The sequence below is a fragment of the Callithrix jacchus genome, chromosome 2 (assembly GCF_049354715.1).
Source record: "Callithrix jacchus isolate 240 chromosome 2, calJac240_pri, whole genome shotgun sequence".
Taxonomy (NCBI): domain Eukaryota; kingdom Metazoa; phylum Chordata; class Mammalia; order Primates; family Cebidae; genus Callithrix; species Callithrix jacchus.
The window spans coordinates 104,584,948-104,610,782 of NC_133503.1; the positions used below are offsets into that span (position 1 = coordinate 104,584,948).

At 33.5% G+C, this 25,835-nt stretch overlaps 1 long non-coding RNA gene across 1 annotated transcript in view; it reads left to right on the forward strand.

Annotated features, from left to right (window-relative positions):
* The first annotated feature begins 13,758 nt into the window (after positions 1-13,758).
* The window catches only part of LOC118151440 (uncharacterized), a 287,479-nt gene continuing 275,402 nt past the window's right edge, over positions 13,759-25,835 (forward strand). Inside the window, exon 1 of the long non-coding RNA XR_013532564.1 lies at positions 13,759-13,922. This is a non-coding gene — a long non-coding RNA (uncharacterized LOC118151440). The remainder of the gene's footprint in view (positions 13,923-25,835) is intronic.

A 25,835-nucleotide genomic window follows, 5' to 3' on the forward strand; every position in this document is an offset into this window, starting at 1 on the left:
ATATAACATGACAAGTCAGAATGGCTCTGATGGAACTTGAAGAAGTAAATAGCACAGAACAGGGCCACAAATGGTGGCTCACACTTGTAATCCCAGCACTTGGGAGGTGGAGGTGAACAAATCACCTGAGATCAGGAGTTCGAGACCAGTCTGGCCAGCATGCTGAAACCCCGACTGTACTAAAAATACAAAAATTTTCTGGGGGTGGTGGCAGGTGCCTGTAATCCAAGATACTCAGGAGGTTGAGGCAAGAAGAATCACTTGAACCAAGGAGGCAGAGGTTGCAGTGAGCCAAGATCATGCCACTGCACTCCAGCTTGGGCAACAGAGCAAGATTCTGTCTCAAAAAACAACAACAAAAAAATGAAATAGGTAGAATACCACAGAGATAAGCCTCATATGACTGGTTGGCTAACATGACATCAGCCAATACAGTAGCCACCTTCTTTAATTGTCGCTGGTATCAGCAATTATAACTTCAGTTGTGCATGCTGAAAAGATGGCACATCATTAAAATAACTAACTCAACCCTTCCTTAAGGAACTTTTTTCCCTCTTCTTCTAGTTTGATTGAATGCATACTCATAGTTGTTTTCTATTTTATAAAAAGAAAAATTTTAATAGCTTCTATAGAATAAGAACTATCTAAATGGAGACAGAAGGTATAAGAACTTTGTTTCTTCTGTTCTCTTAACTATAAGCATTTCTATAAAAGGATAGATTCAAATTTTGCAGGCCTGAAATTTATATATTTTGCAACCCTCTTTAAAAAGAAGGAGAGAAAATTAAGACTACAGAATTGAATACGGAACAATATTTATTTAGAATGAGAAAAATGGAGACTTGGGACTTATGAAAGAAAGAGGCCAAGAAGTTTAATTTTCATGAGCTTCATAGTATACCTACCTCTATTTGGCTGATTATTCTGTCCCTTGGCAAATAGTCATGAATATTAGGGATATTTTATCATATTGCTTCATAGTTCTGAACTTTTTAACTAAAATACTCTTTCCTAAATCTTGAAAGATATTAGTATCTTTCAACATATTCATTTCATAATGCTCAGTGAGATACCAGAGAGCCTAAATAGCTTTATTGATTTTCATATGTTCTCTACTATGGAAAAAACTTAAAGTAGTAATTAATTTAAACAAAAAATTAAGGCGTACTAATGGACTTGTCAGATTTTGATTAAGAAAGGGTCACACAGCAGAAGTAATAATTTACTTTCTTTACATTTTTAGTATAAATTAAAATTAAAAAAATTATTTTACTTGTTAGCTGAGCAAAATAAAGATGACTGCTTATGTTTATTTTTTTCTGGAATACATGATAGTTTCATGGTGCACAAAATTGAAAGAAAGATCATATATTTGCCTCTGATTGCTGTAATATATACCAATGACAGATCAAAATTATTGATTATTTTGAGATTTTGGTTGTAGAGAAATGAATCATGCAGTCAAATCTCTATAAATCGTCTACACTACCACAGTCTAAAGTTTTCCTACTGAGTAGGCAAGTGAATTACCCCTACTAATAAGGTAAACATTTAAACAAATAAATGCTGTATTTTAAGGATAGAGTTTTATTTTTAAGCTTAGGTTTTTTCTTAGATGACCAACCTTACCTCCCTCATAATAAATTATAAAATATTTCAAATCATATAAAAAGATCTCAAGCTTACCAAATATTATCATAGCACATATATTTCAGGTCTAAAAGTTCTCAGGTAGGTTTTAGAAGATCCTCGTATGACAGAGATTTTTCTTCCTCTAGTTTTACTAAAATAATCACCTGCATTATAATCACTGAATAACTTGCTAAAATGATGGTATAATAATTTGTTTTCACCCAGTAAAGTTGAATCTTCAAGGGTAGATCTCAGATAGCTCATTTTTTAAACAAGATGTCCATGGATTTTTTAAATTTTAATTTTTCATTTCTTCAAGTTTATGTATTTTTTCTTTTTAAAATTGACATATACGCTTTTATGTATTTCCAGGGAATTCTTTTACATACTTTATGAACCACCAAAAAAATGTAATCTTGTTGACTTTGATTAATAAACACTTAAAGGTAATTATTTCACTATTTCTTACATTTAGCTACAAACTTTGAAATGTAAAATCAATCTTAGTTTAAAAAACAAAGTTACCAAAGTGCTACAGTTATTTGCCAAACCCTTATTTTTATATTCTTATATACTCATTAGATTATTTTAAGATTCTTATCACTTATAGATTTGGATATAGATCTGAACGGTCAGATTAAACTGACTCTTTTCAGGAAGCATGACATTTTTAATAACCATGACTGAAAAATTATTATGAAGATCTTATAATTCATATCATAGAGAGTATGATTAAATTAATAATAGGGCTATAGTCAAGATAGCATCATGATTTCTAAACAAAGCAAAAGAAATAAATGATGTTTGACAAAATCTGCCAAGTTTTGATAAGATAAATTTAACTATCTAATTTAGAAGGAAAATGGGTTAAGTTTGAAGTTAGTTAATATGAACCATTACTTTATATACTCAATGATAACCACAAAGATATGTATTAGGACGGTATTTCAAACTTCTCTAGGCATATTCAAAGAGGCTATCTGCAACTAATTTATGAATCATAGAATTCAAGTAGAGATATATTTCCTTACTTATCCACATATTTTTAATCTAACCATATATTCTCTGTTTCCCATTTCTCCCTTGGCATTGTTAGAGTAAATATAGATCAAAGATAGAAGTTACCTAAAGGTTATTCAATCACAAATATACGTAGATTTCCAACATGGAGAGATCAGTGACCTCCGGGTTGGTCTGTGGTCCGTGTCTCGAGATTGAGAAGCAGCACTGAATGCTTTTTGACAGTTTTAGCCCAGTGTACTCTGTCCTATTCCAGACCCTGGACACCCTTCCTTGGCCAGAATGACTGCTTCTAGAAAGTAATTTTGGATTGAATTAGAGCTTTCTGAGAAAGACAAAACATACTTTACAGTAGGCAAATTGAATTTCTCTGGTTCAGTGACTTGCTGTGCCACGGCGCCTCTCAAGAAGATTTTCACATTATTGAGAGCTGGTAGATTTCCTTGTAAAATAGCCACAGGCAGCACACACACACTTTGCAGAGGATCCTTTGTCTGCCATTTATCTCAGAAATATTTCTATCTCTCTTTTACATACATACAAAACTATTTAAATGAAGGATACAAAGAGATGACATAAATTATTTTATCCTTCTTTGAAAAGAATATGTTTCAAGTGGTTACTAATTCATGCAGGGGTCTCCATGGAGAGGCTTAGCTTCAGTACCTGCTATTGTGGAAATTCAAAATGTCTTTAATGGAGTGAAATGGAAGGAATATTTACTTATCTCACATAAAACTATGAGTGAAGAATTGGAAACATTTGCCTAGACTTGATTAGGAATGTGGTGTGGTACCAGCTGCAGGAGATATCTATTTATCTTAATAGTTTCAAAAGAAATGGACCCTTTCTTTTTCACTTTCCCCATTGGGACATTTTTTAAAAGTATGGACTGCTTTGACTTTTAAAAGGATGTTACTTTTAAAATATTTTCATTCATATAAGCCAGACATTTCTATTGAATGTCCAGTGTTTACGGGTATAGACGGTGCTTTGGTAGAAATCAGTATCGAGTACCTGGCAGCACTCATAAGACTGCAACTTGGAACAACACTGCACATTCCAAGTCTCATTGTTTACTCAAGCATATTTTTTTATGACTGAAATACTTCCTCATGAAGACAAGTTTTGTTTTGTTTCCACAGATAGAACAAATTTTTTGTACTCACCCTTATTTTATTTTTTCTTGTCAATAATCTCTTTTATTTCTTAAATACCTCATCTGGTTGGTGATTTTGTAGTCACATTACCCCAAGTAAAGCATGTGTTCATACCTTCCTGACACTTTTAGGTGGCATCAGGTGCCACACTCTAATTTACACTGCTTTCTCATACATACAATGCCACTTTATACAGCTCAGGTAAAATTTCATGCTGGAAAAAACAAAATTGTCAGGGTCATTAGGCAATAAGGAGCATTCATTCTGACATAAGGAAGAGGATGACATTTAACCAGAAAATACAGAGTTTTCTGTGGTGATTCGTCTCTCAGAGGTCCCTTAGGGTGAGAGCCCTAGGAACAGATGTGATCTCAGGCCTGGTTTAAAGAGAACAAAGCCATGGGCGGAAACACCGTCCTCCATCAGTAAGGCAGCTCCTGCCAGAAGCAGCTTTCTCAACAGGAGGACCCTAGAATCATTGCCAAATTAGAATCTGCCTGTGAGAAGTCACTGGGCATAAAATCTCCAGTGATTTGGTGCTTGTTCATTGAGCAAACCAGAAAGCATATGTGAAGAATTCAGGACAGGGCTTGTGAGCCCGTGCTGTAGCCACTGCGGGTGGGGGTCTTGTGGCTTCCCTCCTAACAGCATTTAATTGGAGTGCCTATATTGTTTGAAAACTCTGGCAAAACTTCGGTATCTGGAACATAAGCCTTGGGAAGGTTAATATTATGCACTTTTTCTTTAATTCTGTTTGTCTCAATAGTTTTGTTTGATTGTGTTTTGTGAGGCAGGGCAATAACAAAACCATCTGGTTTCTATTTGTCTTTTCCTGTATCAAGTATAATAGAATCTTAAGAAGAAATTTTAAAACACACTCTAATACTTAATATGCGTAGCAAGATAAAAAGGGGCTCTATAAATAAAATCACTGTATAAAATAAGATTCATTATAAAAATATTTTAATCCTCACTTGAAAGAAGTAGCAGAACATTCAGGGGTTTTGCCTAAAATTCTAAAACTTATTGGCATAACCCCCCCAAACCCTCCAAACAGAATTGCATGAAGAATTCAGAAGTGATAAATGTACTGATACACTGTACCACACGATGCTATAATGAATATATTTTACATTTTAGCTACCTGGCTCCTTAGCATTTTAGATAACTCTGTCAGAAAGAATGCCTGGAACCTTTTATTTTGTTGTTTCCTTTCAGCAGGCATTGGCCAATTTAACAGCAAAAGTTACATTTTTACTGTTTTGCATATTAATCAGTTATTTAGAACACCCCTGCTGAGAAATATCATCATAACAACAACAACATTTTAATGGAGCAGTGCAAAGATACCTCGGAGAATCAATTACAATGAAGATCTATGAAAAGCTGTTTTGCTTTTCATTATTTTATGAGGTTAGGAGGACAGTTGATGAAGCAATGAGACCCGAAGCACTTCTAATACATATAAACGAAAATAGAGTTAAATTCAGTTGGATCAGAAGTATTACCAAAGAACGACTAAGGTGGAAATCTTGGTCTCTATGACTCTGAAAATCTAGAAGCAGTCTCCTGTTCTGCCATATTAATGAAAGAATGCGATACACCTTAAGTAATGGTAACGATGCAACAACCAAAGTAGTATTTGGTTCTGCTAGTTTGTTTTCAGGAAAGGAATTACTAAATAAAATATGTGAAGCTCTGAATTCCATACCAGACAAACTTTTGAAGTTCTGAATTCCACACCAGGCAAACTTCTTTTATCGGAGCCAATCTGAAGAAAATTGATAAGTAGTGATTTTAAAATCAGCTACTAGGAATTACTTATCTAATCAGAAGTCTTCACTATGTAGTTGAGAATTTTGTTTTAACGTATCTTATTTGGGGTGTATTTCTCAGTAGATGACTAAGACAATAAAACCCTAAAGATAGCAGTGAAGCCTATTCCTAGAAAATTCTCCAATGCAATTCATTTCAAGTAATAGGAAAGAATGAGATACCAAGTGTTTCCTGTAACAATTTTACAAGACTAAATGAGAGATAGCTTTCTTTAAATCATGTCTCAATGTCTTACATTTTCAGCCCTGCCAGAAATTCTTCTATTCCCTACTCTTTCATATTATATATATCATTTCTGCTCCTGAACCACCCTTTAGACTCTCTTTGACCTGGTGTCTTTTCTCTGCCACAAAGTAAAGTATCTTTTCCCTTATTTTCACTTGCTCAGTGCATGTTTAGTTTTCAAGTCTCAGGATTCCTTTTTTCTTAAGAATTTCCTAATCATACCAGCTGAAAGTAATTGGCTAAGGGCACAGAATGCTGTAATAGCAATTTGTAAAGCTCTCAAAATACTTCACACACCCTGCTTTGTATTATAGACATGTACCTCTCCTCAATTCGACTAAACTCTAAGCTCCTTGAGGATAAATATCACACTGTATCACCCATAATATGAAACACAAGAATCTTAAATTTAATAGGTCTTTGATGTAATTGTATATTAACTAGGTTAGTAATTATTAAAGCTATATCAAAAAGCACACATTTATTTTAGTTTGTATATGTAAGAAAACTTTCTTAGGAAAACTAACAAAATTTAGGAAAGTTCTTATTAGTTTCTAAAGCAAATGTTGAAACTGATGAAATTGGCAGAACTTTTTCCTCAAAAATTTATCTAGTCAGATAAATAAGAGTATGTTCATATTGAGTACAAAGTTCATCCAGTTCATATCAAATAATGTAATTTCCTTAGCAAAAGGCACTGCCCTCATTGATACAATGTGAATTATTATAGTGTAAATTAAACCACAAAGATTAAACTTTAATCTTTATCTGAAAGATAAAGCTTTCTGAAAATAAAAAGTAAAAATGATATGGATAAAAATAGTCACTAATCCAAAATTTGACCAGATTATGAAATGTGGGAGTCATTAATAAATTCTTAGCATAGTTGGGAGTTATTTTTTGAAAGGTGGATGTAATTAGAACTGACAGATGCAATTTACATAATGGTGAACAAGAAGACTATTTCTTTAGACTTCTAGGAGGTAAACGATGCCTGTTGATTTGCAGAAACGTATTGTAACTATAACTACATCTTGTTGAAATTTGTTTGATTTGTAAAATACTTGTAATATAATATTTATATCTGCAAGGGATTTAATTGTATGAAATCATCATCATTTATTACATATGTCTAAACATTAGACACTTACTACGTGCAGGAATATACTTCAGCTAGGACTTAAGCCTGGGGTTCTTAAGGGCTAGAGCTCCAGGAAGACACGCTGAGAGAATGACCTTCAGTTTACCCTCACATAAGCACTCAGGAATGTGTTGACTTCCTCACTATTTATTTGAAGCAATGGGCAGGCAGAAACATATCCAGGGACCCCACAATATTTCAATGACTATGAACCACTTTCCACTGTTCTCCCTCCACACAGTATCCTTACTGCTTGAAAGGATCTAAAAGAAAATGTAATCTGTGACAGGACATTTTGCGGTAACTTGAAAGACCAGGAAGGTTTCCTTCCTCCACAGAGGACAATGCTTTGGAATCTCCTTCTTTTACATTGTCATCGTGCATTGTATATATATATATATATATTCACATATATATATGTGAATATATATATATTCACATATACATGTGGTAGAAATTTATATATTCTCTATTAAATATGGTACTATATGGACACTATGGTTCTTTTCATTTATTTTACACATTCTCATAATTATTTTACTCAAATAAATTCCTAAATTTGGAATAGAGGTAAGCAAAGGGGCACATATGCATTGTTCATCGTCCTATATATCTTCTAGTATGAATTTATGATTTAAATGCACTATATATTCTGTAATATTTTTAAACATAGTTGAGCAAAAATATTTTCTCTGTTTTTGAACTTATGTTTTCCAATTTTTTACTCTTGATATGTATATTCTCTTTCTTCTTATTTGAGACTGCCAAAAACACTTTTGAAATGCATTTTTCAATACACAAGGCATATATTTTGTGGGATAAACTCCATTGCTCACTGGTAGGGCTTGTTGGCATTCTCCTGGAGATATGTCAGATATAATTGTTGTTCTGGTTTCACAGAGGTGACCTCAGGAATGTTCTTGGATCAGGCTACTTTCTCCAAGAGTATAAAGCTGATAAATCATAGCATTGTTCACTCAAGAATTGATGATTACATAAAGTCGTATTTTGGGCTGTCTATTGTGAGATTGATGGAGTACATTTGACTCAAATAAGTTGTCCTTTCCCACATACCCAAGACTATGCTAACTTCAGAACTTCTCCAAATGTATTGGAGTGGAGAAGCTATTGTTTTTTTGTTTTTTGTTTTTTTTTTTTGCAAGGCTGGGCCTTGAGAGGGGATGTTGTGCCCCAGGTGTTAGTATTTAAACATCTGCACCCTTTGAAAATCTCTTTTTGTGTTCGGTGAGTTGTCTATAAATATGGTTTATCTATTCTCATCTGTAAATACTATATACTCTTTCATGTTTTCTGATGCAGGAATTATTAAATTACTCCTGAGTATTTCTTTCATTTGAAGCTTATTTTATTATTCTTTTTCCAGCATTTTCTGCAATGGATTACTTTATCGTTTTATTGTTGTTGACACAGAGTCCCACTCTGTCACTCAGGCTAGAGTGCTGTGACTTGATGACAGCTCATTGCAGCCTAGGCCTCCTGGGCTTAAGCTCTTCACGCCTCAGCCTCCTGAGTTGTTGGGACCACAGGTATGTGCCATCATGCTGGATTAATTTTTTTTCCATGGAGATGGGATCTCCCTATGTTGCCCAGGCTGATCCCAAACTCCTGGGCTCAAGCAATCCTCCTGCCTCAAACCCTCAAAGTACTAGCATCATAGGCATGAGCCACTGAAACTTATCTTTTTAATTGGCTTGCTTATGAGAGGAGTATCTTAGTTATAGACTTCTCCCAGTGCAGTTATAGATGTCCCCTAATTTATTAATTTTAATATGTTTGTATTTTCATTATTTTCTAAATAATTTTAAACAACCCTTTGATTTCTTCCTTAACCCAGGCTATCAAGTGAGATGTTAAAAAAAAATGTTTTCTTATTCTTTTTTTTTTTTTCTCTTTTTTTCCTTTACTACTTTTGCTAGGGGTTGATTAATTTTATTCGTGTTTTTAAAGAGTCAAGCTTTGTTTCTTAATTCATTGATTTCTACTTTTACTTTTTATAATTTCTACTTTATCTGAGTGTAATGTGCCCTTCTTTTAGTAACTTTTTAAGGTGAATACTTAGATCATTGATTTTCAGGCACTCTTCCTTTCTGATATATGCATTTAAAGTTATGCATTTCTTTCTAAGCACAACTTCAGCTGTATCCCACAAATTTGATATGTTTTTATTATCATTCAATTAAAATATCTTCTATTTTGCACTTGATTTCATCTTTAATACACGAGTTATATAGTAGCATCTTGTTTCAAGTCCAAACACTAAGGAATTTTCTTTTTTTTTAAAGTGAAAGAAATGAATTTGTTAGTAAGTAAGCAAATGAGAAGCATACAATGTTATCTACTTACAGGAGAAACTTATGGTTCACTTTCATTTTTTCTTATAGCACTCAGAAAGAAATGTATGAAATAAATATTTTAGAATTAAACAAAATTATACAATTACCAAGCATTCCTAAGGGGGAGAAATTAGTCCATTTTGGAGAAAAAGCTATAGTTTTATTTTATTTATTTATTTAACGGATTGGAGGTTTCACTGGGACAGGAGAATCACAAGGAATCAGGTGTTCAGAGGAATGTATTGAGTAGCGGTGAGGAACTAGGATGTTGAAAAGTAAAAAAAGGAGAGAAGGAGAGGAAGAAGGAGGAAGAAAAAGAGGGAGAGAGAACAGGAATATTGCTTCATTCTAAAAATGGGTATTACTAATGGCCGATCAATATTTTGTGTATTTAAAATGGAGAACTCTATAAATATTTATTGAGTTTACTTGTTCCAGATCTGAGTTAAAGTCCTGGATATCCTTATTAATTTTCTGTTTTGTTGAGTCTAAATCTCGTTATGGGTCTTATGTATCTGGGTATTAAGATCTCTTATTGTTGCATTGATCCTTTTACCACTGTATCTTTGTTGATTTGAAATATATTTTATCAAATGTGAGAATTGCAACTCCTGCTTTTTGTTTATTTATTTATTTTTGCTCTCCATTTGGTTGGTAAATTTTTCTCCAAACTTTTGTTTTGAGTCTTTGTGTATCTTTGGATATACTGTTAGGTTTTGGCCGTATCTTTTGACTGGGGGATTTAGTCGATTTAAATTTAGGGTTACTGCCATTTGATGTTAACTGGCTATTTTATCCATTCGTTAATGTAAATTCTTCTTTATGTTGATGCTCTTTACTTTTTGGTATATTTTTAGAAAGGCTCATACTGGTTGTTCCTTTCTATGTATAATGCTGCTTTCAGAAGTTCTTGTAAAGCAGGCATGGTGGTAATAAAATCTCAGAGTACTTGCTTGTTCATAAAAGATTTTATTTTTCCTTCAACTGTGAAGCTTAGTTTGGCAGGATATGAGATTCTAGGCTGAAAGTTCTGTTCTATAAGTATGTTGAATATTGGCCCCCACTCTCTTCTGGCTTGTAGGGTTTCTGCTGAGAGATCTGCTGTAAGTCTAATAGGCTTCCCTTTGTGGGTAACCTGACCTTTCTCTCTGGCTGCCCTTAGTATTTTCTCCTTCATTTCAACCCTGGTGAATCTGACGATTATGTGCCTTGGGGTTGCTCTTCTTGAGGAATATCTTTGTGGTGTTCTCTGTATTAGCAGGGGTTGAATATTGTCCTGCTTTGCTATATTGGGAAAGTTTTCCTGAATAATATCCTGAAAAGTATTTTTCAGCTTGGATTCATTCTCTTCGTCATATTCAGGTACACGTGTCAAATGTAAATTAGGTCTTTTCACATAGTCTCATATTTCTTGGAGACCTTGCTCATTCCTTTTTATCCTTTTTTCTCTATTCTTGCCTTCTCATTTTATTTCATTAAGTTGGTCTTCGAACTCTGATATCCTTTCTTCTGCTTGATCAGTTCAGCTATTCAAACTTGTGCATATTTTGCTAATTTTTTGTGTTGTGTTTTTCAACTCTGTTAGTTCATTTACATTCCTCTCTATATTGTCTATTCTTGTTAGCATTTTGTCAAACCTTTTTTCAAAGTTCTTAGTTTCTTTACATTGGATTAGAACAAGTTCTTTTAATTCCCAGAAGTTTCTTATCATCCACCTTCTGAAGCCTACTTCAGATAATGGAACACAGTTCTTTTCCATCAGGGCTGTTGCTGATGAGGAACTGCAATCCCCTGTAGAGGGAGAGGGGTTCTGATTTTGTGTATGCTCGGCCTTCTTAGGCTGGTTTTTTCCCATTATTATAAATTTATCCATCTGTCATCTTTACAATTACCGCCTTTCTAATTAGGTTTCTGAGTCGACATCCAATTTATTGATTCCCAATGCTGGAATTCAAGCAACCCACTGCGCTGGCCAAAATAGCAGCGATAAGACTGATGGTGCTCTTCTGCCCGTGAATCTCTGGTCTGGCTTCCTTCTTGAGTCCACAACAAGTGGCTCTGCCTTCCCGGAGCTCCAAACACCAGTCAGTAAGGGAACCAGTCCCATTTACTCTGCATGAAGAGCTGCCGCACCAAGGTGCCAGCAAAACCGCTGCGCCGGCCACAAGAATCACGCTGGCGACCCGTGGGGCTCCTCCACTAGAAATCTGCTGGTCAGTGAGCAACAAAAATTCATCTGAAAGTGTGGCGTCCTCTCGTTCTCTGAGCTTTCACTGGGAGCTACAATCCTGAGCTGTTAGTGATCAGCCATCGTGGATCTCTCTCCTTTTTTTGGGGGGGGGACTCGATCAGAAAATAATGAAAATGCAAAAATATTAGAATTAATAAATTAGGGGACATCTATAGCTGCACTGGGAGAAGTCTATAACTAAGATACTCCTCTCATAAGCAAGCCAATTAAAAAGATAAGTTTCAGTGGCTCATGCCTATGATGCTAGTCCTTCTGATTGAGGCCCAAAAATAAAAAAATTCTTTTATATTAATATATAACATAGTTACATTATGATCAGAAAATATCTATGTGCAGTATTCCTATTTCATATATTGAAGTATCATCAAACTTAATCCACAGTTTTTGTTACATTTCACAGACATTTTGAGATAATGCATTTCTGTCTTTTTTCTATATAGAGTGAAACATCTCTAATTCTCACAAGTTTCTCTATGAATGAGTTAACTGAGACTCACATATTTAAATTTTTAAAGTGGATACTGCTCATGTTTAACAAAATTAGTACTAGATCTCCTGCCTGTCTCTAGATTTTGCTATCATTATTACTTCCTAATATCTTCCTTTGGGATCCAGGAGATGAAAATATACAAAACAGTTAAAATGAATGGAAGAAGGAGGATGATTGCAATAAAGTATCAGGACACATGAGAGAAACTAAAGAATAAACCAAAACACTGACATGACGTGTGTGTGTGTGTGTGTGTGTGTGTGTGTGCACTTTGGGAGGTTGAGGCTGCCAGATCATGAGGTCAGGAGATTGAGACCATCCTGGCTAACATGGTGAAACCCCGTATCTACTAAAAATACAAAAAAAAAAAAAAAAAAAATTAGCCAGGCATGGTAACATGCACCTGTAGTCCCAGCTACTCAGGAGGCTGAAGCAGGAGAATCGCTTGAACCTGGGAGGTGGGGGGATGCAGTGAGCTGAGATCACACCACTGCATTCCAGCCTGGGCAAAGAGCGATACTCTGTCTAAATAAATAAAATAACAGCTCTTCTGGAGGCATGAAATTAGTGGAGAGGAGAAAGACAGAGTTTAGCCCTGCATACATATCTTACATCATGTGCTTGGGAAAACAGTGACATATAAAAGTAAGTAACAGTCCCAATGAAATAAAAAGACACTGAGTATTGGGGGAAAAAGTCAGCAGCATCCATATTATCTTCTATAAATATTTAAATATCTTCATTTTAGAGTAGAGATGGAGAGCCAAAAGTTAAGTAGCAGAAGGAAATGAAAATGTATTTAATAATGCAGAATCAGAACGCTTTAGTACATATATGTGTATTTTCATTTAACAAAATTATTTTGATAAGGAATTTCACTTTCGATTTGCTTTTTATTTCTAATTTATGACTTTTGTAAAAAAAAAAAGAGTTTAAGTTATATAAGTTTGTATACCATAGAGATTTTTAGATCACATGAATTCATGAAGTTGAGAAGAAATTTTGAATGCTTAAATGTGACTTTTAAAAATTTATTTAAATAGTGAACACATGGGCATGGTAAAAAAAAAGAGTTAAATGGTACAGAATAATATGTAATGGGCAATAGTAGGCTCATTTTTTGTACTCTAACAATAAATAACTCCCTGTAGATAATGTCCTTATATTTAGAATTTTATTTTTAAATATCCAGAAGCTATTTTTTATTTTTAATTATTATGAATATACAATAGTTATACATATCTGCGGGGTACATGTGATATTCTGAAACAAGCATGCAGTGTGTAATGATCAAATCTGGGTAGCTGGGATATTCATCACCTCAAACATGTATCATTTTTTTATGTTGGGGACATTTCAAATACACTCTTATTATTTGGAAATATACAATAAATAATCATTAACTATAGTCACCCTATTGTGCTACTGAACACTAGAACTTATTCCTCTAACTAACTAAATGTTTGTACCCACCAACAAGCTATTCTTAGCATCCATTGTAGTGGACTATTTTCTTCTGCTTGTGGCAGATGGACAAAGTAGCCTCATCAGAACAAAACAAACAAAACAAGTGCTGTGTGTAAGAGAAATGTGGGTGAATGCCAGGATGAGAAACAGTGTAAAAGGGAAGAGAGCAGAGAGCACCATTTAATTCACAGAAGCATCTCTTTACAGAGCTGCAAAGATCCCACAGTTTTGGTTATTAAACCAAATTGGCTACTGCCCAATTTGTTGATTTGGGGATTATAGGGAACTCTGAAACTCAGGTGCACCTACACCAACCCACCAACCAGAACTATCTCACCTAATACAGGTGAGTAGTATTCTATACGTCTATTGTTGGTAACTTTTTAAGGGTTTTGTATATCCACTGCTAATAAACTGTACCCTAGTTGCCTTCTAACATGAGAAATCTTGTCCAACAGAATTTTATTAATTAGAGCAAGCAGTTTACCGACAACATAAGTCATTGTGTTCATGAGACGTTTAACAATCACTCATATAGTGCTTGCAATTCAGTTGCAACTGAATAACTTTTCAGGGATAATCATTGCAAATAAGATGTAGAATCTTCCTGATCCCTTCAATTCTCTGACTTTAGCACAAGACTTCATTAATAATAAGCAGCTGTAATGATACATTTTCGAATTGATATCAATATGTATAGTGTTGCGATTCTGAATACATAACTGAAGTATATTTCTGCCTCTCTGCATTTTGGTATGCCTGAATCAAGGAAGAGATACTTCTTGGCTTAGAAATGAATTTATGGGATAGCTTTTTTCAAATTCTACTGTAATGGGGTATTAGCTCCTAGATTGCTGCTTTCCTGATGTTACACACTGAGGCTATAGATATATATATTGAAGAAATCCCTAGAGCCATATGTATTCTTCTGTTATGATAATGTTACCATTAGTCTTGATTGCTTTTGACGATAGTTTCTGGTTACAGAATTGCCCAAAGCATGAAGTTTAGTTTGTTCACATTTTCCCCCTTAATTTGGGAGAGTGTTTTTATTTCACTTTTATTTGAAATGAGTTCCTGTTCTGTTATTATGGGATTTTATGTGGCTTGTCATTGTAGTAATCAATTTTATATTTTCTTCATGCCAGTTCAACATTCTGCTCTTGACGAGCACTTTGTCATATTTACTAGGGTTCTTGTCATACATAGGAAAACACTTCCTCTATTTGTCTCCTAAATTTTCATTTTCCCTTGTTAGTAATTTTGCTATCTCTATATCAACGTTCTGGCTGGTTGCAATTACAAGTTTTCCCAGCTGGGAGCTTGTAGCATTTTCTCAGTCTCTGCAACACGCTGATCTATTCTGATATGAGTTCCAATTGTTTCACCTCCGTGTTCTGCATTCTTACCATGGTTTGTGGAAAAACAGAACTGTCAAAATTTGAGATGGTAGCCATTTCTTTTTTGTGTTTTTCAGCTGAAACAAACCTCGTATTACTCAGATGTCTTAGTTAGATGGAATCTACCTTTAGGTTACGCTGTTGGAATTGCTGGCTAGGGATTACGATTCACGTTTAATCTAAACAATTGTCAAAGGCAAAAAACGATTCAGTTCAAATCTTTAATGGGAAACTAATTGGCCCTATCTGTGGCAACTGACATAAAAAGTTTCTAACTTTCTACTCAGTGATATTAAAGATCTGTGTAGGTATTGTGCATATATGTGTGTAGGTATATGTTTTCCTTGAGATTGAAGTTTTTAACCACTGCCATGGATTGGTACCACTGTCATTTTTTTTTTTTTTTTCGAAAGCGTTCTGTTGACAGTGATGTTCATCTATAAGAGTGATTGTCAAACTACATGAGTCAGAATCATCTGGATAGCTGATTAAAACACAGGGATTTAAAATCAGTAGGTCGTGACCTGAGAAATTGCATTTCTAAGAACTTTTTATGTACTGCTGAAGTTGCTGGTTAGGGGACCATACTGCTCTAAACAATAAGGAATTTTAAACTAATTTGACCTAAGTTTCTAAATCAATACCTCTCATTGTTTTTAGGAGATATTTGAATAATTTAGGTGTAATGGCAACCATGGGAAGGCCAATACCAGCTATTGCTACTTTTAAACTTAATGTATGAGTCCAAAACTTTAAGCAATACACCCACACATACTTCAATGCAAATCATATAAATTTGCCTAAGTTACTGATTTGGCTTAAAACTTTACTTCTGATATAACATAGATGGAAATAAAGAAACACTTATCTGCAGTGCTCTAAACCATTATTTCAAAAAGCTTACAAAAGAAAGCAAATGCACGACAGTGAAGGAAAACTTGACACTAATAATTTAATTTGAAATGACACCGAGGGAAGTTTTATTTATTACTGAAAGTCATTATTACTTTTCAAGCTACAAAAAAGTTGCCTGATAATCCAGTTAATATGTAAGTATTTTTCAAATTTCATTAGGGAAAGTCAGACAGAACAAACTCCATGTTAAAAGAGTAAGAAAAATAGAATTTTTCTATATTAGAACACGTTGGAGGCTAAAAAGTTAGAGAAGTAAAGGCAAATTCACAGAATAATAGGAGATCCACAATTATTTATTTTATTTAAGAAATTCAAACTGGCTAAAACCAGTCGTTAAAATAACTAAGATAATTTTTTAAAACATGATTACAACTACTGCACTCATAACATTATCTTAAGTATTATTTTGGTGTTAAATAACCTGTATTTTCATCATGATATGAGAAGCAAAATCTTAGAGGCATTTGGAAAATGAACTGAAAGGACTGCAAACCGTGTTTGGACAATAAAAGAATATCTTTGTTTTTCTGGTTTTGACTGTTTTGCATGCCACAAAAATTATGCACAAATGAATTGGTTGTAACTATTAATATTCTAGTTATTTTAATTGCTTTCAATATTTTATTATCTATTATTTTTAATAATTGATGTAAACCTGACATACTATAAACTGTATGTACTTAAAGTGTACAATCTGGTAAAGTATTCATGTGTGTTTATGCCTGTGCCATTGGCAAAACAATCAATATAGTAAACACACTCATCAGCCCTCAGATTTCATTCTCTCTATATATAATCCCTTCCTTTCACCTCTATATTTCTCCCCGTCTCCAGGAAATCACAGATCTGCTTTCTGACACTATATATTAGATTGCATTTCCTAGAATTTTATTTAAATTGACTTATACAGTATGAATATGTATTTTCCTGGGTTTTAAAATTCACCTTAATGATTTAGAACTTCATCCATGTAGTAATTTTCATTCAGAACTTTTTAGTGTGCCTTTCCAATTCACATTCTCTCCTTTACCATTGAGCATAGTGAAAAAAAGTGATGTTTGTCTGCTACAAAGCCACTTTTCAGGAGTGGCTACAAAAGCAATTAAATAGGAGCTGAATTATAAGATCTGTTTTCTCTCACCGCACAACTTGCTAGAAGAAAGAAATTCCCAGTTTTTGCTTTATAACTCCACTCCATGTAGAAACCCAGTTCTCTAATGGGACTTGGAGAAGAAAATAATGTGAGAGTTCTCAAAATACTTTCCCAAAACAAGCCCTAGCTGAAAGTCAAACATTCTGAGGAATCTTTTAAAAACAAGATAAAATACATCTTCAGTGCAACATGCTTATAGAAAAACTCTTCAAAACAAGCATAAATTCCTTGTCCATCCCAGTCTTTCCTGACTCTCCTCTCCCAAACCTTCTTGTTCCTTGGTGCCTTGTCTAGATCTGGTCTCCAGACCCCATGGACCTTAGTTCCCTTACACTGGGTTTTCTTACATTTTTGTTATAGAGAACTCGGAGAAAGAATATTAAATTCGTGGCAGAGTTAAGTTGGAATATAGAAAAATGACTGGATAAGTTTCCGAGATGGAGTATACACTCCTGAACCAAGCCTGTATAAGTCAGTCTAATATCTAGATCAATATATAGCCAAAGAGTCATACCTACTGAAAATGAAAATTTGACACCCTATTTTTAAAATTTAAAAAAGTTTAATTTTTAAAGAAGGAAGTTAAATGTTTACAAACAATTTTGCCTTTATATAAAAATCCAAACATGCAGATAGCATAAATGTCAAAATAAATGTTTGAGACATTTTATGAATATGACTGTTTTTAGAAAACCATTTTATATGTATTACAGGTTAGTCCCAGTGAAAAACACAATTAAATTTACATAAGTGATTTGTGTACAGTTACATAGCAAATCAAAAATGGAAATTGAATTATGCCTTTGCAAGTTTATATTTAGTTCATTGAGTAACCCTTTGAATCATACTGCATGTCAAGTGGCTACTGCTGGTGGGCACTGAGTATCTTTATCCTGTAAATAAATAAAACTCATCCTTTATTCTGGGTCTATCTATCCACCCACCTTCCTATTCATCTGTCATCTATAATCTCTACAATTTTTTCAAAGATTGGTTACCTAAACATTCCATTAGAAAAGTTTCAAAGTTTGTGAAGTTTTGAAATCAATTCCCTTTTATCCCCAAATATAAGAATTTATTTCTGAAGACTCTGGGATGAATACATCAAAAAGAAAAATAAGATACTATGTTCTTTTATTTTCTTTCAAAACACTTTATAATTACCTGGATCCAGAGTAACTGAAACACATACAATTCCATGGGAGGAGGCACCTTCATGTTTTAATTTATGTGACAATGCCTCTAAGAATTGAGCAATGCACTACCTGTGTGGGCCTATGTAACAGTCCTGTCCTGAATTTTCTGTGGCTCCATTCATAGCCACAATTTCAGTTTTGTTTCTCATAGTATTGTCAGCAATCATTACATACTCTGACATGTTTAATCTAAATGACTCACCACTTCTCACAACTAAAGAATAAGAGAACAATATGAAACATCATAAAACATAACATCATCTCTTCCTATTTCATTACATATTCTCTTTGTAACAGGTTGGCCCAAACATCCTTTCAATATGATTAGATAAGTGAAGAAATTGTATTAGATTAAATTTCCTGAAAGACCATCTACAGTAAATACAGCTGTGGGTTTCAATTTAAATTAAAATTGATTGCATGCTTATTGGTTCTTCTAAGCTTTGGAACTGGAAAATTAAAAATTCACACGTAGCAATTTTGATTTGCTTCTGAGAGAAGGTTCTTGATTTAGATACCCAGCAGGCTGCCAGTAGGTAAATGTAAAATTGGGGAAGATATAAAAGTATTCTATTTGGGAAGTTATCATAATTTTATAAATAAAAGTGAAAGCTGAATCTACCTCTGGGCTTCTTAAACAATTAATCATAATCTACTAGTTATTGGTTTTACTTTTTAATACATGATAGGCTTTACATACCTCCTACTTTTCCTGAAATAGTCCCAATTAACAATTGCTGTCCTAATGTAATTTTCCTAGTGTTCAAATAATCCAGATTATAGAATAATTTACATTGTCATCATTCATATTGGAAGCTACTTTTAGCAACAACCTCAACAACCTGAGGCTGGGCTATTGCTCCTTAATTCAAAGGTGATTTTTTATCCAGCAGTGTAGTGAGGTAAAAACATCATCAAATTTAAGCCATTTAAACCCATATTTGCATTTCGTAAGGACAGGTTACTGAATGGTATTTAGGACACTGAAATTCTGTGATTTTAATGGAACAATTAATTCTTTATGTAATTTTATATTCAAGGGGGAATTGAAAAAAAAGAAATGAAATTCGTCTTCAACGCCAACACTGCCCAGTCATCTTCTCTTCTCATCTCTGTCTAAAACTAAGTTTTGGAAGACACAAATATGTGTAAAAAATAAAGATGAAATATGGACTGCAGCAAATATTTGAAGGAAAATAAGAAATCTGCCTCAAAATGTTGTGTAAATAATTGAAAATAGAAGTCTAGGATTAAGGACACTAATATAAAAACGTAAGTGTCACACTCAGTCCATCCACAGAAATCTAGAAGAACCTGGTAGAAAATGTTATAATAATTCTGGAAAATAATAGTAAAAGCTAATACCTATTGAATACTTATATGCCAGGCACTGTTCTAATCTCACCAAAAAATGTACTAGGTGCTTTTATTATTTTCACATTACAAATAATGAAACTGAGGAACTAACAGTTCCATTGCTTATCTAGGATAATGTTTTTACAAAACAATAGAGCAAGGACCTGAACTTGCATAGTCTGACTTCAGAGACTGAACTTTAACCACTAATCTGCATTCAGAAAAATAATTGTGTTATACCTTCTGAAGGCTAATGAAAACCCAGATGGATGAAAATAAATAATTATATAACTTTAAAAATATCAATTATGTAAAAAGCCCACAAATCATTATTTATATAAACTTTCTATAACTTGGCCTTGATATTAGTACCAGATTTATTGGCATAAATTTAAGATATTTATCTTTTTTTCTTAAAAATAACAATGTTAACTTACATCATGACATAAAATATCTCACTTGTTTCCCATGATTCCTTAGAAATTGTAGATATTGACTCATAAAACACAAAAGTGCCAGTAAATAATACTTAATGAGTCCTTACTGTGTTTGTGCTCTTCCAGACACTTAACATATATCATTCACGTTTACTTAAACCTCATGGAGTGGATGCTATAGTTACCCTAATTTTTACAAATAAATCACTTATGATTCTAAGACTCATCAAAAATGTCTAGATTACCTTTTTATTATTGCAACTAATTCAAATGTTAAAACTCTTCTAAAACTTTTTAAGTATTACCTCATTTAAATATCAAAAGAAACATATAATTTGGGTAGTGTTTTATTTTGTAGTTGATCATTTTTAATTTCTTCCAGCAACATAGCATATATAAAATAAGTGGAATATACTCTCTTTCAATATCAGTCCTTTCTTTTTTGTATTAATTCTGCAATTTACAGTGTAACAATTTCTATCATTCACAAAAATAATTAATATACACTATGAGTTAAATTGCCCCATTGTGTTATATTATTTAATAACTACAGCATTAGTCTTAAGCACCATGCCAATATACCTCCTCTACATTTTTTGCTATTGTCTTCCTATTTTAATATACATTTAAAAGCCAATTTTGTTTCTTTCAACACTTATTTTTCCCTTCAGAACTAACCATATTTCAAGCTTTATTTTTTCTGCTCAGTTTATTAGTTTTTATAATTCCTGTATTTCTCTGTTAATAAAAACAATAACATTAAAAAACAATGGCTTCTTCAATACTCTAAGCCTTATGCTGACAAAAAATAAGGTGGAACAATCAAATTACTGGGGCTGACAGTGCAAAAGAGGTCAAAATCCATCATTTAGAGCATCCCAGTATATATTCTTCCTAGAGGAACCAAATGTTTCTTCTTCAACTAAGCTTACTTTATAATGTTTCAGTTCATCCATACAACAATCTTATATACTGAGTATTTGAATTTCAGTTGAGAGAAACATGATGCTTTGAGAATTAAGTAGCTTGCATAAGGCCACATCAGGATGTGTCTAGAGATCCAGGATGCAGACCCAGTTGATTGCAGAACTTGTACTCACACATATCATCATGTTGCCCATCCCTGCCTGGTTGGGCTCCCGTTCATTGCTCTTTCCGGCTTTTCTTTATCAGATTTCATTTTTTTTCTCTCTTCTTTGTCTCATATTCCGAACAAGAGGAGCACAGTAAATCACATGAAATAGGACAGAGAGTTGAGAACACAGGCCTCATGTCCTCTCTCTCTCTCTCTCTGTACATTTTTCTCTATTAAAAAAACTCTCTGAAAGAATAATTTCTGAAAGTTGAAAATGACTAAATATAGTATCATAAGGTTCTATTATTGCAGGGTATTGAGTGCCTTTAAGGTTTTATTTTATAGATGGAAAAAGTGAGACAGAGCACTGAAGGGAGTTGACTCAAAATCACACATCTAGTAAATGGCACAATTGAGCAGAAGACCTCGGTCTTCTGAGTCTTGTATTCATTTCACTGTTTCCCAAAATATGGGCTGTTGAATGAGTTACAATTCTCAAGGTAATTTTAGCTGCTACATGGCAACAGCATTAGATAGCAGTAAATCACGTATTGAGAAAGTTATTTCCATTTAAATTCCTTGCAATCCTTCAATAAGAAACCAACTTTAATGCTAGTGTATCTTTTAACCTCACTTAACCAATCCTCAGTCTTTGCTATTTATTGAAAAACATGTAATGAATGGCACAACAAACACCTGTGTCTTTCCACTGCCTTTGAGAAGCAAAATATTACTAGACTTAAAGAATGTATGAGCCTTCTCTTATTTTATCCTCCTTCCTTTCTACTGCATTTATAAATTTAAATTCAGGAATTTCCAGGGAACTTAGTCAAAGTTTCAAGGATAGACCTGTACTGAGTTTTACCATGTACCAATCTATTTTTAAATAATAAGGTACTATTTTGCATTTAAAAGTACACTCAAATGTATCGAATTGTGAATATGCTTCTGAAACTCAAATATTAACACAGTTATTATTTTTCTGAGATTTATCCACAGTGATGCCTATGGCTTTCATTCATTTATTCAGTTTTACCACTGTATATTATTCCATCCATCTCTTCTGTTAGTACGCATTTGTCTCCTCCCCTACAACCTGTTTTTTGATACAAATAAAGTTACTTTGAGTATACATATTTATGCTGGATTGTTTGTAGGTACACATGTTCCTATAATTTTTTGATAATGAAAGAGCAATGACTGAGTCTGTATATTTTCTAGATTGTGCAACTTTTTTTCCCTAAAGTTATGGTCCCAGTTTTGTACTCCAACAGAATCATTGTCATGCTCATAGTTTTTAAATTTTCACAATTCTGAAGTAATAAGTAATTGTCTTTAGATTTCATTTCCCTATATTAGTGAAGTTAAGCATCTTTAATAAGTTTATTGTTCATTTTTGTTTACTCTGGGTCAACTGCATTTTCATATGTTTACTTAGTTCCCATCCATTTTTTACCTTAAATATTTATTATTTATGACTTTTAGATATTCTTTTTATATTCTAGACACTAATTTTCTGTTAGTTTTATATGTTTCTACTATATTGTCTTAGGATACACCTTGTTTTCTTAATTTATTTTTGTTTTAGATAAAGTAAAATTATTCATTTATGTGTAGCCTATTGTAACCTATTTTTAAAGGTTAAGGGTTTAAGTTAAGAAATTTTTTCCTTTTGAAGGTTTAAAATATATTCTACTATATTTTATCCTAACACAAATATAATCTCCTATTAAAAATATGGAGCTATATAATCATTTATGTAAATAATTTAATTCAAAGGTCCTTTATCTATGCACTTATTTATTAAATAATTTATTAGTTATTTTGTTTGCTTACCACCTAAGCAAAAGTTAAAGACTAGACATTTAGTCTAGCATTATAATCTTGATTTCAAAGTTTTATATATAGATTATACAAATTGGAGAAATAAATTACAATTTGCCCTTGGTTGAGATAAATTACTTTAATTAGATAAAGAAGGTTCTTTTTCAGTCTTAACTTGATAATTTTTTATTATGAACAATATTAAATATTATCATATGTTCACACATTATTGGTGTGATCATTGGCTGTTTCTCTTTATTAATATATGGTATTATTTTTACTGAATTTGTATGTTTATTCAACCTTACATTTACGGAATCAACCTAGATGCCCATTAGTGATGACCTAGATTAAAAAACTGTGGTATATGTACACTATGTAATACTACATAACCATAAAAAAGAACAAAATTGTGTCCTTTGCAGCAATATGGATGTATCTGGAGGCTGTTATCCTAAGTTAATGAATGCAGAAACAGAAAACCAAATACCACATTTTCTGACTTGTAAGTGGGAGCTAAATATTGAGTACACATGGACATAAAAATGGGAAGAGCAGACACTGGGGACTACAAGCAGGGAGAGGATGGAGAGAGACAGGAGTTGAAAAGCTATCTATTGGGTACTATGGGTTCCTAGGTGATGGGATTATTCATACCCAAAAGTTTAGTGACACACCATGTATCCATGTTACACATATACTCCCTGAACCTAAAATAAAAATTGAAAAAAAAGTAAAACTTGATTTGGAAATGATTAAAGTTATATATAGTTTTATATATATACAGATAAGTAAATTTACCATCCCACCACCTATATGTAAAGTGCTGTGAATAGTCTGAGATTTTATGGTACTTACACACAAGGGGTTAGCAAGTTTAACAGATACTAGCAGAAGACATGAAACTCTTGGGTCAAAGATAAAAGGCTTTAATATGCATAGCAATTGTTGAAATTAGCATATTAGCATGGAGAATTTTCTCCCAATAATGTCTGATCCTTATTTCTACACTGTCTTGATTTTTGGCAAAATTTTTCATAATTATATCATTCAGTAGCTCACACTGATTAATTTGATTGACAAGGCTGGTACTAAATTCATTCAATTTGGCTCACTCAATATTTAGTTAAAACTACAGTGAACAAGACTCCAAACAGCACTTGAGGCTAACCTTCAATATTGGGCTCAACTGTGTCTACCAGGGTTCTGGAGACAGCCAGGTAAACAATTCCATAAAATTTAAGGGTCTACCTTAAAAAACCAAATGGCTTTTCACTTAAGTTCCTGTCAAGCCTTTCTACTCAACCCAAGGCTTTAGTCAAGGCAGAGCACTATGGATTAACAATCTCACAGGTTATATATTGGCATACAAGTAGGAAAACTGGATCAGTTCTATTATTTATGACCATGCTGGCTAGTGAGCTGCAATCCATCTAAATGCCTTCCAGGGATAAAGCAGTGTCATTCATCACTTCATGTAGATTCTGGAACCAATGTTGTATTAACTTCTGCAATTGGATGAGTCCAACAATGGGAATAACTGCCCACTGGTGACATATAAAGAATAAGTCAATTATCCCTACAGGAAACTCTCCTAAGGAAACAAAGGTAGCCATGTTTTGTAGGGATCTCCAGGTAATCTGAGGGATGTGTTCTATTGATTGAACTTCCATAAACCCACAAATGAAAGTCCACTTAGAGCCAGAAGTTCTGATTTCGGTGACAAACTAGGAGGATAATATTTCCCCAAAAAGAATAACTGAATCTCTTTTAGATTAAGTTGACATACTACCAAGGGTATATTTTTTAATGTTATTTCCCTTTGACAATCAATGCTTATTAGGCCTTTCCAATCTTATAAGTCACTGCATCCAAGTTTACTCACCTCAAAATGCAAAATTTGACTGAAGAGTAACAAGCTTTCCATGGTATAGAGACATTCAGTTTTGACAAAAATGCCCCCCTCCCCCCACCCTGCCACCTTAGTGGCAAACAAATAACTGTTTTTTTAAAATGGACATATCTCTATGCCAAGGAGATGATGAATCCAAAACATTAACCTGTGCATCCCTTTGCTGGTGTCTCAGATAAACAAAAAAATCATCAGTCATAGAAACTTTATAGTTCAAAAGTTCATTAGATTATTTGCCTTGGATGCAGAGAGCATGCTACAACTTGCTAAACATCTTCTAACCCTTACTGTTCATTTGGGACCCTGAATATGATAATCTGTAGTCTATATAATATATAGCTACAAGTGTAATGATAAAGTGAGGCACATTTCCAATATGCAAAGAAATCAGAGATAAGAGTCAAGATTCAAAGGTTTAAAGAGATAAGAGTCATGGTTCAAAGAGATGAAAGATTTTTCTAGACTACAGAAGAGATTGAGCACTTTGAATATCCCCATAGTCCAAACAACTTTTCTTAGCAAGAGGGCTTTTGAAGACAATTTCCATAGGATAATAACACTGCATTCAGATCTATTAAGTCTAAGACTTCTGACCTGTAGCCAACATGACATCATCTATATAACAATAGCTTTAGATCTCAGAGAGTAAAGGCTCTCACATTAAATTATGATCTGTCTTCTGGCAATAAGAAAGTATTGCAAACTTATATTGGAGGACTTGCCACATGAATGCTAATTAGTCTTGGTCATCAGATGCAAGTAGGATATAAAAAAGGTTGTTAGCTATGTCAGCAAGGCCTAAGACAGCATACTCAGTGCCATCAGCCTAAGTAATGGATTCAGTGTCAGTCACAGTGTCTGAAATAGTCAGGGCCATAGGAGCAACGACTACATACATGTGGCAAAAATCTACTGTAAGACTTCAGATCACGTGAGCCTTTTTCACTAGCACACATTGCTGTTGTATTGAAATATTTTGTCTCTTACTACT